This window comes from Talpa occidentalis, unplaced genomic scaffold (assembly GCF_014898055.3).
Source record: "Talpa occidentalis isolate TD23 unplaced genomic scaffold, MPIMG_talOcc4v2.1 talOcc4.11, whole genome shotgun sequence".
NCBI classification, from domain to species: domain Eukaryota; kingdom Metazoa; phylum Chordata; class Mammalia; order Eulipotyphla; family Talpidae; genus Talpa; species Talpa occidentalis.
In genome coordinates this window covers 88,894,037-88,907,196 of record NW_023601104.1, presented here as the reverse complement: position 1 = coordinate 88,907,196, position 13,160 = coordinate 88,894,037, and the positions used below count along the sequence as shown (strand labels likewise).

The 13,160-nt window shown below is 38.3% G+C and overlaps 1 protein-coding gene across 3 annotated transcripts in view; it reads left to right on the top strand.

Annotated features, from left to right (window-relative positions):
- NRXN3 (neurexin 3) overlaps positions 1-13,160 on the top strand; it is a 1,487,041-nt gene that overhangs the window by 678,621 nt on the left and 795,260 nt on the right. The gene's annotated exons all lie outside the window — the stretch shown is intronic.

Below are 13,160 nucleotides of genomic sequence, written 5' to 3'. Positions count from 1 at the left end.
TATCAGGCATTGTCAGGCAGTTTCTTAATGTGGTGTGAAAGAATTGCTTGGGTTTCCATCTTAGAAAGTCCTGGACTTAGGTCTAGGTGATAACTTGTTTTTTCCCCCCATTTGAATAGATTATTTTATAAATTTTCAATATTTTGACTTATTCTGTAGGATTCTATAGAGCTCCTCATATTTCTCTAATAATAGCATCTTACTTTTTTCCTGTATTTTTTTTAATTTTATTTGTTTTATTGAGGTAGCTTTTGTTTGCAATACTCTATACGATTTAGGGGAATAGATTCATACCTACTCAGATGTGTTACCATGTCCCACCTGTAGGTGGTTGCTCTTGTTAGCTGTGTGACATTTGGGGAGTTATTTAACCTCTCTCACCTAGATTGTCCTTTTCTATGAAACAGGACAATAACACTTACATTGAAAGGTAATTATATATAAAATAGAGATATATGGAGCATATGAAATGCCTGTTACATGCTTAGTAGGTACTCAATGAAAGATAAGATTATTTGTAAAATGTTCCTCATGTAGACATCTGATAACATTGCATGTCCACCCATACAGCACACAGCAAATGATGCTCAGCCTGTTTCTGAAGAGGACCCACTCTCTCTTGAGCTGTTAACTGGATTTAACCAGTTTTCCTGGATCTGTTCTCCAAAATAAAACCAATGTAGCTTAAGCCAGCAGAGGGTAGCAGTAAATATTTCCAGCCTTCCCTAGGGGCCTTGGACAGGCTGAGATGTCCAACCAGTCACCAAGATCTATGTATTTTTCCATCTGGTTGAGCCTCATGGTCCTTTGTTTGTGTAAATATATTGTGCTTTCTTGTATTGCTCACGAATTGACCACACCAAGTCTGTTCATTCATCGCCTAAGTGTTCAAATTCATTTATTATTTCTGTTCTTAACTCTCTTTTCTCTGGGTTCACTTTCCACCTTAAGCACATTTTTATAAAAGTTTTCCATCAGTTTTCCAGGCTGATGTGCAGAATGGAATTATTTCCCTGTGCTTACGAGTCAGTTTCCCATGAGGCACTATTATGAAGAGCTTTTGTCCCTCTCCTTTACCTAGAATATTTCCTTTAACCAGAAATATTCTTCAATTCTATTGGCCAAATGTGATGTGTATATGTGAGGGCACAGGAGGTCAGGAATCATCCTGGGAGGAGCCACGCTGCTTTCTTCTTCTGGAAACACACAATTTCATTTGACTTGAGGATCTTTGTCTCAATGGCCTGCTGTTACTTCTTTCAGGTGTTAAGAGCAATCCCAAGGTAGATGAGCACTTGAGAACAAAATTGAGATGCTTAGTTTAGAAGATGGTGAAGGGCAGGAATTCTGGTTCTTGTGGGATCATTCATCCTATCAAAAGCACATATTAAAAAGCATAAGGCACTCTTCAAATGTTAAATTTTTTTATCATGACTTCAGTTCTTTGAGGTTTAAAATTGAACAAAAATCATCCATTTCACTATAAAGCATTGTTGCCTAATAGAAATATCAGGTGAGTCACATGTAATTTTTAATTCCCTACTAGCAATATTTTACAAAGTATGGAGTAATAGGTAGTCTTATTTTAATTTTGTAGCCTATTTGACATAGCCCACTATGTCCAAAATATTACCAGTTGAGTATACTATCCATATAAAATTATTAATGACATGTTACATTCCTTTTTCATATTAAGCCTACAAAATTGAGTGTGTATTTATACTTGCAACACATCTCAATTCCAAATATGCGTATTTTCAGTGCTCAATAGCTAAGTGTGGTAGAGGCTGTCTCTGCAGCATGTAAAACTGGAAGTGTGAGGAAATAGACCTGTCATACTGGGCTAGAAAGAAGTCTAAAAACTATTATAAAAGTGGGCTAAAATGTATAGTACAAAGGAGGAATGGACTTTACTTTGGAGAGTTTTAAAAGAGGCAGGGAGAGCATTAGCCCAAGAAAATTATCCATCAAATGGGGGAAAATGTGCCTCCTCTGACCTGCAGCTCTGTGTGCACTTGGCTGGACCCATCACATGCATTATGGGGTTCCCACCTTCCTCTGAGCATGGCTGATTGTAGAAGGCAGGCTTTGTGACTCGATTGCTCTACCATCGGCCTCTATGCAAGTTCCTGGGCCTAATAGCCCTGCACTCTATTGCCATGGAGATAATTGCGGTGGTTACCCATGCAGCATGATGGCCGCCCCACTGGGGGATGAAGTGGAGGGTGAGTGCTGAGGGAAGAAGATCCTTGTTTATTGTACACAGATGACTTGTATGATTAGCCTAAGGGGCCGGGAAAAATGGCCCAAATGTAGGTTAAGTCATAAATTAGAGGTACTGAAAGTTTGCACCATTGTGCATCAGCCCTTGTAAGAGATTCCAGGAGCTTTGTAGGGTACCATGGAAGATGATGGGGAGGGAAATGAAAAGCTCAAAAACTTGAAGAGACTGCAAAAGGGGATGTTCTATCCTGAATCTCTGCGCATAGCAGGGGTCTGCAGGAAGGCCTTTGAGTATCAGACAGTATGGGAGCCTGAGAAAATATTACATATCTTGATTTATTGTTTCTATGTATAGAGGAGTAAGTATGACTTATTACTAAGAATTAAGACCTGAGTCCCTTCAAGCTGGTGTATGTGTTTTATTCTTACACATCCAAGGTGCAAAGGCCAGGATAGATCATGTTGGTCTTGTCAACACTGTGGAGTATAACACTTCAAATTCCCCAAGCAGAAAATGTGTTATTTTCCCTATTCTATCTGACCCCAAGAGTCCAAAATTATTCTCAAAAACATTAATTCTCTGCTCTTTGACTTTAAACAGTTTATAGTAAAAAAGAAAAAAATCTTGAACTAGGTTTTTTGATTTTATGTCTCATATCTATGCAGAGCATATAATTTTGAAATTAAGTGCAGTTTCTGACCAACATAGCCAGCATCTAACTGTGACTTGCAACCTCTCGATGTGGGCTAGTTTTTATTTTTTATTTTTTAATGGTGTGTAATTCAGTACTTAACTGGTAAATAGCTCTTTCTATCTTGAGGCCAGCTCTTGTGCAGAGACCAAGGCATGTACTGGCTTGAAATGTGATTCCACAACTGCAGATGGTAAACATCCCAGAGAAACACATGTGCTTCATTTTGAGATTGGCATGAATAAATAAAAAGGACATTGGCTTGGTGCCTTTTTTCTCACAGTCATTTGGGTTTGACTGTATCTTTGTAAATTAAAACAAATGGAGCTCTTGGGTGTTCCCAAATCACCTGGATACATATGCCCAGAGCTAGTCCCACGTCCCTTGGTGGCAATTTTAAGAGGTTACCAGGACCGCCGCCCAGCGACTTTTCCAGGCTTAACTCAGAATAATTGAGAATTATCTTTGTGGGCTCCGTCTGGTTACACACACATGTCTTTCAGTCTGTCCATGCACCACCCTGACTTCCTGATGTTTATCCAGACGGATGGAAAGTCGTTTTTCTGGGCCATATGCCTGGGGTTGGCTGTGTGGGTGTGGGGAGGCCCTGTTGCCATTGCTTGTGCTGTGTCCAGTCCTGTGAACCCCTTCCCTTGCTCTGCTCGTGTGGCTCTGACGAGGCCTGCTCCTCCCTGGTCTGTACACCCCTGTCTGTGCTGTCTCTGGAGAGCCTGCAGAGCATTTCTGTTGTCTGTTCGAGTGATGTTGGTTATGCTGATTGTATTTTCATTTCTGTGATGTTACCCTGGTTTAACTCTACCTTTACTAACCTCTGGTTATTGTTTTCGCCTTTTCTGTTCTTTTGCTAACAAAGTTGCGTTGACCAAAGCTGACCTGCAAGGTAGAGAAGGTTTTTCTTCCCATCACCCCTTTCAGCTTAGGGATGCCCTGTGTTCCTTTGGCACCTTCTCTTCAGAGACCTTCAAGCTGTCACCCCTCTTGGACAGCAGCAGTTATGGGGAGGGGGCTGAACCATGAATTCTTCAGAAAATGGTGGCAGAAAACCCAGGTCAATATAGGAAAAAATAAAAATGAAAAACGACCAACAGGTTTCATGGTGAGACCTGTTAGGGATGAGAATGTGGTTTTGTTTATTGAGGCTGAAGTGGTTTGACAGCATCCTATACTGTGACTACCCACACCTTAGTAATCCACTTCTGGGGGCTTAGTTTCTCTCCACATCCTGGCCTTGGAAGGGGTACACCTTTCAGTTTATTCACTGTAGGTAGAAGGCAGCATTGGGAAGGAGGGTGGGGAGAGCCACTTGACTTCTTAATTTATTATTTCTGAGTTTGGAAGGTCATTTCTCAGAGCAGGACTTTTGAGTGCTTGGGCGATTTGAAAGAGAATGACATTTTCTCTTAATGCATTTTAAAGAAATATTTTTAGGCATTTGGGAGATATTAATGCCATTAGAACATTCTAGAGATTTATATTTCCTATTGGGGATTTTGGTTGAGTACTTCAATTTACTGTTTCATGATCTAAGAAACAAAGTACTCATGGGGAAGAAGAGGTGTGTCAATTATATCCTGAGTACACTTTAAAGTGCTTGTGTGCTAAATGCCAGTGAGTACCTGCTGCAGAACTGCTTCTTCTACCATTCAAAGAGCCACCTTTCAAGGAAGCAGTGGTCTGCATATCCTGTTGTGTCAGACTGCTTTGGCTCATAATGGCAAGTCAGGAACAGGTATTTTAGGCACCTTTGGACTGAAAGTTGAGTCTGAGATGGCTTCTGTGAGCTTGCAACCATCAGATGTTATTAGAAGTAGTTAAGACAAAGGTAGCTTTAAAGATTACTTTCAACCTAAAAAATCATTTACCTTGATGTGACTTACTTGTTATAGCTCAAGTAGCTAACCAACACAAATGTTTATCTTAACAATGAAGACCTCCTCTCTATATCCATTTTACTATAACTCTTCTTTCTTCATCTCCTCTTAGCTGAATCTTATAATTGCTGTATATAGTATATAGTGTATATAGTATAATTGTGTATACAGTACAATTAATGTAAAGAACACACACTGGATTAGCCCTTGGATGCTAAGGAAGTAGTACAACAGCTTTTGATTTCAAGGTAGGTAGGGCCCTTTGAGCAAAATTGTTCTATATTTTTCTCTGTAAATTCTAGGGAGTGAGAAGGGAACAGAATTGCACTTCTTGTAAGAGATAATCCACTATTGTTAAAGCTCCTTATGACCAAATTCACTCATTTATTGACAAGTATGTCTCCTCCTAGACCTTCTCAAGCCCTCCTGGCCCAGGGCTTCTTACAGAAGACTTCACCCATACCAAAGTGATCCTCAATTTCCCTTTTGAAGGAAAAATGGTTTGCTAAAATCATGCAATAAACTGATTGATTTTTATGCCTATTGTAAAGTATTTACTGTAGTCTAAACAGTTTGGTTTTGGATGCAGATTTTAGGGCACAAGATTGTGTTATGACTTATTCTCCCCATTTGTAGAAGTGGTCTTGTCTTTGGCAGGGATTTTGTTCCCATTCCTCTGATCAAGGAGCTTCCATTCTTGTCACGACTTGACTGTGTTTGTGGCAGGAGATGTTATTTTTTGTAATTATTTTGGGTCACTTATACTTTTCCCATACTTTGGCATGGATGCAAATGTCTTTTTATTTCCCTGACATTAGGGTATGGACAGTGACTCATTCTGACTTTTTCAGCTACAACTTGTGGGCACAGAAAGTACTAATTACCATGAAGTGTGAAGGGCAGTGAAAAACTATGACAAAGGAATGAGGCCGTCTGAAAGGGAAAAGCAAATGGCATTCAGCTGGAATTTAACAAGTCTTCTAAGAAGTAGCATAATGAGTCTGGACAAGTCAACAACTTGAGTCCTCCTGTCACTCTGTGGCTGGGTGGTCTTTTAAAAATTGATTGATTGATTTAAACTTCTCCAGTGATTGTGTTTACTTTAGCAGGAGCACAGATACACCTCTGTATCCAGTACTCTGCTAGCTCCTGGGGTTGGAGAAGAGAAACAGACTCTGACTTCCAACAAATCCATCCGAAGGAGATTAGTCAATAATTACAAGGCAGGGCCAGGGCTGCTGTGCCAGTAGGGAGGGAGCACACTGTGTGAGCACACGGCAGTGGTGTGATGGTGGTTGGTGGGTGCTGGGGAGGTTTTCTCATGCAGAACTAGAGCTGAATATGAATGCGGCTTAGGTGGATGAAAACGGAAGACCTTGGTCCCTTGGGGGACCGATAAGAAATTCAGTTTAGCTGAAAATCACGTCTGTGGGGTTGTGACAGAAGGGATGACAGACGTTGTGAAGGAGCTGGGCTTTCCTCCCAGGGTGCTGGCAGGAGGACAGACACTTGGGGCAGATGTTTTCTTTATCAAGGTCAGTCTGAGGGCAGTATGGAAATGGCCGTGAAGGACGTCAGAAGCAGAGAGCCAAGTCAGGAGGGAGGTAACAGATTCTGAGACAGACAGTAGGTGAGACCCTGCTGCTGTTGTGACCTCAGCTGGCTAGAAGGCGAATGTGTTTGCCACACAGGGGAAACCTCTGAGGACTGAGGAGGAATTCATCTTTTTCTCCGGTCTGTTTCCCTCCTCTCTGATGTTACTGTATTTCATAGCACATACACATGCACATTAGGTGTCGAGGAAGTGGATCAGTGACTCTTTGGTTCAGGAGGGCTCTGGTGATGAGGGGGGATAGGAGGTATCCCCCATGGTACCTGGGCGGTGTTGCGTGGCTGAGTCTTTGTATCAGGGCCTCTGGGATAAAATGACAATTTGTGTGAGCCTTTCAGAAGTAATTTTCTAGCTCCTTTTTTATGTGCAAGAGGGGTATTCCTGGAGAGGAAAGAATCCCTAAGAGCTTATACAAGTAAGAATAGGAGCTGTACAACGATAAAAGAAATATTAAGTTTGGCCTGTGGGAATGAGGCAGATGAGCCATAAACGATGAGAAATAAAATAGTTCTTTATTGGGTTAGGTGATTAATCAGAATATCCTCTCCCCACTTTTCATTATAATTCCTCTTAGTTGAATGACTTCTTTGTTGAACAACTTCTTAGTTGTCCTTATGCCCAGATGGTAGGCACGTGGGTGTAGAGTGGGTGGGGAGCAGGGATTGAGGAGATGGGCTACTGAGTGCTTCATGTCTTGAATAAGTCAGTAAATCTATTGAGTTTGGATACTTTGAGAACCTGAGATTCTTTTAAGCCATTCAGCTGAGTGTTGGCATTGTCCAAATACTTCTAGTTGGTAAAGGAAATTTCAATGCTCCAGCTTTGCTTATTGTGGGAATTATAGTTTCCCATTTCATTTTCTCTAAGAGCTGTGTCATATTCTCCAATGTATCCCGTGTAATGAAATGTAGCCCTTGACCTAATAAAAATTAGTTCCTCAAAAATGATTTGCATTATGGGTATTAATAGAAGAGACAGAGATTAAGTGGAACTTCCCACAACACTTCCTGCCTCAAGCCCCTCTACATTGTGTGGGAGAGGTTTCTCCCAAGGTGGGTGGATAGGCATGAATTTCTCCCTAAATATGTCTTATTTGCATACTCCCAATTAACTACAGTAGAGTTAACTAAAAAGGGTGGAGAGAACCTGACATTCCTTTCCAGGGGAATTAATCGCACCCTTTATTGAGGATCTACTTAGTATAGACACATGCTAAATTCTTGGCATGTTGTATCTCCATTATGATCTTGACTTTTCCTGGTAGATACTGTTATCTCCATTTTATGGATGGCTTTATAGGCTTTGCATATATTATCTCCTTTAATCTTCACATCATCAGAGATAGTGACAATTTCTATTTTCATTATAGAGAGAAGGAAACCAAGGTTCAAAGAGTTATAGTAGCTAGTCCAAGGTCATAATGCTAGTAGGTGATAAAGCAGAATTTTAAAACCTCTGAACTTTTTCCTATAATGTCACAGAGTATCTGAGTGTCCTCCAAGCTAAATTTATGATAGATGGTTTTCATACCATGCTATTTCACTGTTCTAGATGATACTTGCTTAATTTTATCAAAAGTGAAGTATTTTAAATTCCTGCCTTTTTCTTGAGCTTCCATGTGAAACCCCATTCTCTCTCATTATTTTACAAAATTCCCTCTAATACTCCATAGGCTGCTCCATCAGTACTGAGAAAAGAAGAAAAAACAGAAAATGAGGCCTCCATTTATATTTTTCTGAAGCAACATTGACTTTGGAGGGCCTGATTATGATTTTAAGTGGAAGGAATGATTTAATTATTTGACCTTAATAACCCAGAGACCCTATGAAAATAGGGTGGATTGAGCAAGAAAGCTTTATAAAGCCAGCATTCTCTTGCCTTCACAAACCCTTCACCGTGGCAGCCCGCTTCTCTGTTGCCATGGCAGTGCCACATGGGTAAATTGCTTTACTCACAAAGTGTAATTATGCTTTGCAGTTCATTGACCATCAAGCACTGCTGGAGTGGACACAGCACAGGAATTTCCAGGGATTTTACAAGCTGGTCTACATCCTGTAACATGTATCAGCTTGAAATTGGTGTGGTGGGAGTTTTTACATTATGGAAATCAACAAATGTTATAGATCAGGTTGTGTTAACTTTTTCCATCTGAGAGTTCTGATTGTTGAATATTTACCAGAACAGAATCCATCAAAAACCACTGAAGACCTCATGAGGGCATCTTGGTTTCTGGTCATGCCCATCTTGACTTTCCTTGTGCCCAGTGTATGATGAGGGTGCTGATATGATTGAGGAGAATAGGCATGTTACAGAAATTGTCCAACATGTTGAATTTTATTATTAATAGACCTTTGTATTAAAAGTCATCCTAACCAAGGAAACTGTAACCACCTGAACAATCTTGGTAAGAGTGATTTTGATGCCTTCCTGAGCCTGAGCAAGGTATATATCCTGCCTTTAGGAGAAAAAAGTAACAGGATCTTGGGAACATTGCTTGCTCTTAGTTCTTTCTGCCAAAGAAATTTTATAATAACATTGAGGACACTGTTCTTTGGCTTTCTTAATCTTCTGTAAAACAGGAACTAGAGCATTTACTGCTGAGTCGATTCTGGATGAAGAGAGACACTTGACACATTTAAGGATCATAGCTTTCTTATCTTAAAATTAAATAGAAGTGTGTTGGGTTTCTGCCAATTAAAACGAATGCATCTTATGATGTCTGTAAATAATTCTTTTCAAAAAAGCCAAGGGACAAAGGATACATTTCTACTGTAAATGTAGAAATACTCTGTAGCTACAGAAGTAACTTTGCTGAATGGGCAGAGATTTGTGTGCAGCTAATCTACCCGCTGTCACTTAATGTCACAGCAAACTCCCTCCCTTCCCACCCCACTCTGGCTTCAAACTTCAATATGTAAATTCTTACAGTTGAGCAGTAGTGACTACAAACTCTCAGGGGGTGAGTGTCTTTCATACATGTACACTAGTACATGCACCCACAAATACATGTAATATGTATTCACCTTTCCTTTCTCTGGTCATTTTGCACCTTGCCACCCAATTACCACTCACTCATTCTTCTATGAAATCAAGTAAATTAAAAAGTGAAAAAGCGGAAAGGTTTTTATGTACTTAACAGAAATGGAAAATAAAGTCAAGATGGGAAGTTAGATCTCTTTAGAAGTCCATGGAGACTCTTCTAAGGCTCCTTCTCAAGACAGCTGTGTTTTCTGTGTGTGTGTGTGTGTGTGTGTGGCAGGGGGTGGGGGTGGGGCTCTTTGGTGGGCTCAGATTATACTGTGATGTTATTGCACATCCACATTTCAGGGATTCTAATTCTAAGCCCTTTGGCAAACAGTTCATGCTTTGTGGCTAAAGGTGATGGATATGGTTAAACCACTGTCAACCACTGGGCTCCAACCTTGGCACATTAGGATAAACGGTTCAGTTGTGTCACCCTCAGCCTCACCCCACTCAGACTTCTTCCCTGATCTAGTCTAGACTATCTGGTGTTGGTTTAACAATATTTATCCATTTCAAATTGGGGCATTTGATGCATTGATTTGGTTAAATCATACTTGAGCAAAACAGAAAATATGCTTGGATCCAAGTATCCTGCATTTCAGACAGGACCTGTAAGTAAAAGCACATGCTCTATATACTTTTGATTTTTAGACCCTAAGGAGGAGTTGAATCGGCTGACTCAGTTTGCATGTACTGCAAAGGTAGATTTTAGCAGTAACAGGCTTGAAATGACTGGGACAGTTCTTCATGACAAAAAAATCCCAAATTCAAGCAGAGTGATGGGAAATTTAGGGCAGCCATCAGAGTTATCACCTGCAAAAAATAAAGAAAAAAGGCATGATTCGATGTTTCTCAGTGAACTAAAAGCTGAACTGGGAGTTAATAAACCAAAGTACTAACTTCGCTGACAACTTATCTAGTCTTTTCATGCCCACCTTTTTGCCTTGTCATTCACCATCTTTTCTCAAAGGGATATGTGATTATTTTAGTCAGGATTAATTACATATCAAATGCAAAAGTAGTATATACCATTCTCCACTGTCTTCGTATAGTTTTAAGCTATGAAAGATAACAAAAAGCTTTCTAAATATTTATCTCAAAAGATTATTCACTTTCTGTGTCTGGAATATTAGATTGATTTGGACAAATGTTTTAGATAAATTTATTAAGTCTTTAGAAACATCTGCTATGTTTATGATCATATGCATCTGAACAGTTTTGTTCATATAATTGCACAAAACTACCTCTTCCTGTTTATTTTCATTGCATTTTGAATTGAAATGGCATTTGAAAATTTCCCTTATTTAACAACCCCACACATCCTTACATTAAAATGTCATGTTTCTCAGTTTGATTTTCTGAAATCATGCATCTCAACTTGATCAACAGTTAAAAAATTCTTTAACCTTTATTTTTTTTTACCTTAGATTGCTTATTTGCTTATTTGGTAGTTGATGAAAACTTAGTTTTAAAGGATGTGGTTGAATGGGATTAAAAAAAAAAATGGGAGTTTTGGCAGCCTGGACTTGGAGAGAGGCCAGTGGAAATATGGAAGAAATGCTAGTAAGAGTAACTTTCATTTTGTTTAGTAGTGACATTTAATAGATATGGTAAAATTAACTGAAACTAAAATTTGGAATGTAATGCTATTGCAAATTTTAATTTTTATGTTAGCTTTATCAATAGGCTTTAGGAATATGCATATTTTTTCACATTATATTTCTTTCCTTAGAGAAATTTGTGCTCTGGTTAGTTTGTTTTCACTTATCTTTATTACATAGAGGCATAATGAGGCAAATAACTACATGTAACATTTAGAGACCTAGCTGAGAAACTCCCAGTAGGATTAAAACAGAGCACTTCTGAACCCTCTGCTAGTCTAGTCACTGTGATCTCAAAAGGTTTATGTTACATAATTTTCATAAATTTCACTAAATGGTTCAGTTTCAAGTAGCTGAAAATGCATGCAAAAAGAATCAATATTCAGGTTTGTTTTGTTCAGTTTTTTTTTTTTTTCTGTTTTGGAATTAAATCTTTTCTAAAGAATTGTTTTCCTTTTGAAATTCTGAGTATCTTTCATAGGAAAATCATTCCTGATTTTCTGATTCTTTAATGCTTTACATTGCCTTTGCTTCATCAATATGTTAATGAAGATTTCTTGAATTAATAACGACAAAAAACAGGGAGTACAGCATCTGGAACATACTATGTACTATATGTAAGTCCCCTGTTCTCTTGTGATAACCAGTCTCTGATTTTTATGAGATAATTTTATATCAATAGATATGCAATTAGAAACTTTTCCTTTTATCCCTGGGGATTTTGATACATTTTTCTTTAAATTTTAATCTGCTTGGGAAATGATGTATTTAAATAATTTGAAGTAAGACTAGGAGCCTATATTATCATCTAGCTCAGTCTCTCATTGTACAAATGAGTACTTGTCTCAACATCTAATAATATTGAATGAGTCTGAGAGCTAAACCAAGGAAGGAAATATGTTCAATTAATAATGACCACCAACACCATCCCCCAAAAAGCTTGCTTCCCAGTAGAAAATTGTTTATATGAGCTGATATTGGTAAATTCTAAGGGTAAGTTGTTAGGAAACCACTTGACTTTAAGCCATAAAATAATGACTTCATTTCTTTATTTTTGTTCTTTTATCTACTAATATTTTAAAATTCTTTATACCAAATATTTTATGAGAAATTAGAGATATAAAGATGAACAGAAAACAAAAACAGTAACAAAAAAAAACAACTTCTTCCTTCAAAGCTTATTTTTGCAATCTATTTCTCATACAAAGCAGTATCTTAAAAAATTAAAAAAAGAAGAAGAAAAATATACCAAAATCCCCAGGGGTAAAAGGGAAAGTTTCTAAGTGCCTATCTGTTGATATAAAATTATCTTGTACAAATCATTCCAGTAGGATGAAACAGACAATTTAGAGCTTACACTTAATTACAGATGAGGTAATTGTTATCACTTAAACAGGGAGACATAATGGATGGGAAGGAAGGAAGGTGGGCATTTTCTTAAAAAATCTAAGCAAAGCCTGTTTTGAGCTCAAATGTAAAGAATGAGTTCCCAGGGGGATATGAAGCTTGAGAAGAAGCAGGATCTCAGCCTCCAAAGAAGGAACAAATTTCATCTATGAATCGCTGAGATAACATTGAAGGTTCTGGTGGTCCTCACTGAACCTGTTCTTTCTAGATGATTATAATTCCTTCTTACTAGATGATTATAGCATGCTCAGTCTTTGAGGATTATTGATTCTGAATTGCTTTCACCCCTTAGTGCAAGCAAAAGGAATTCTGTGGAATTTGGAAATAACCTATGATTCCCTATTCATTTGGTTCCTGATCAACCTTTGACAAACAGAACACAGACTGCTCTCTGTACAGAGTACAGATGTTCTCCCATACTCAGACTTCGACTTTTGAGACAGAAACAAATCAGGGAGTTCCAATTCAGAGAAGCTCAACATTTACTGAAATATTTTTTGCTTCATCTAGCACATTATGCATAGTACAGTATATCAAGGATTAAACCAAGCATGTATGACCTCTAACAGAAGACAGCATTCAATCCTTTTATAATAAATAATAATAAAAATACAAGAAACATTTAGAGAATTATATAAGCAGAGGGTAGTGCAAAATGATAAAATGACTATTATCATATGTAAGCATTAATGATACAAATAATTAGTGT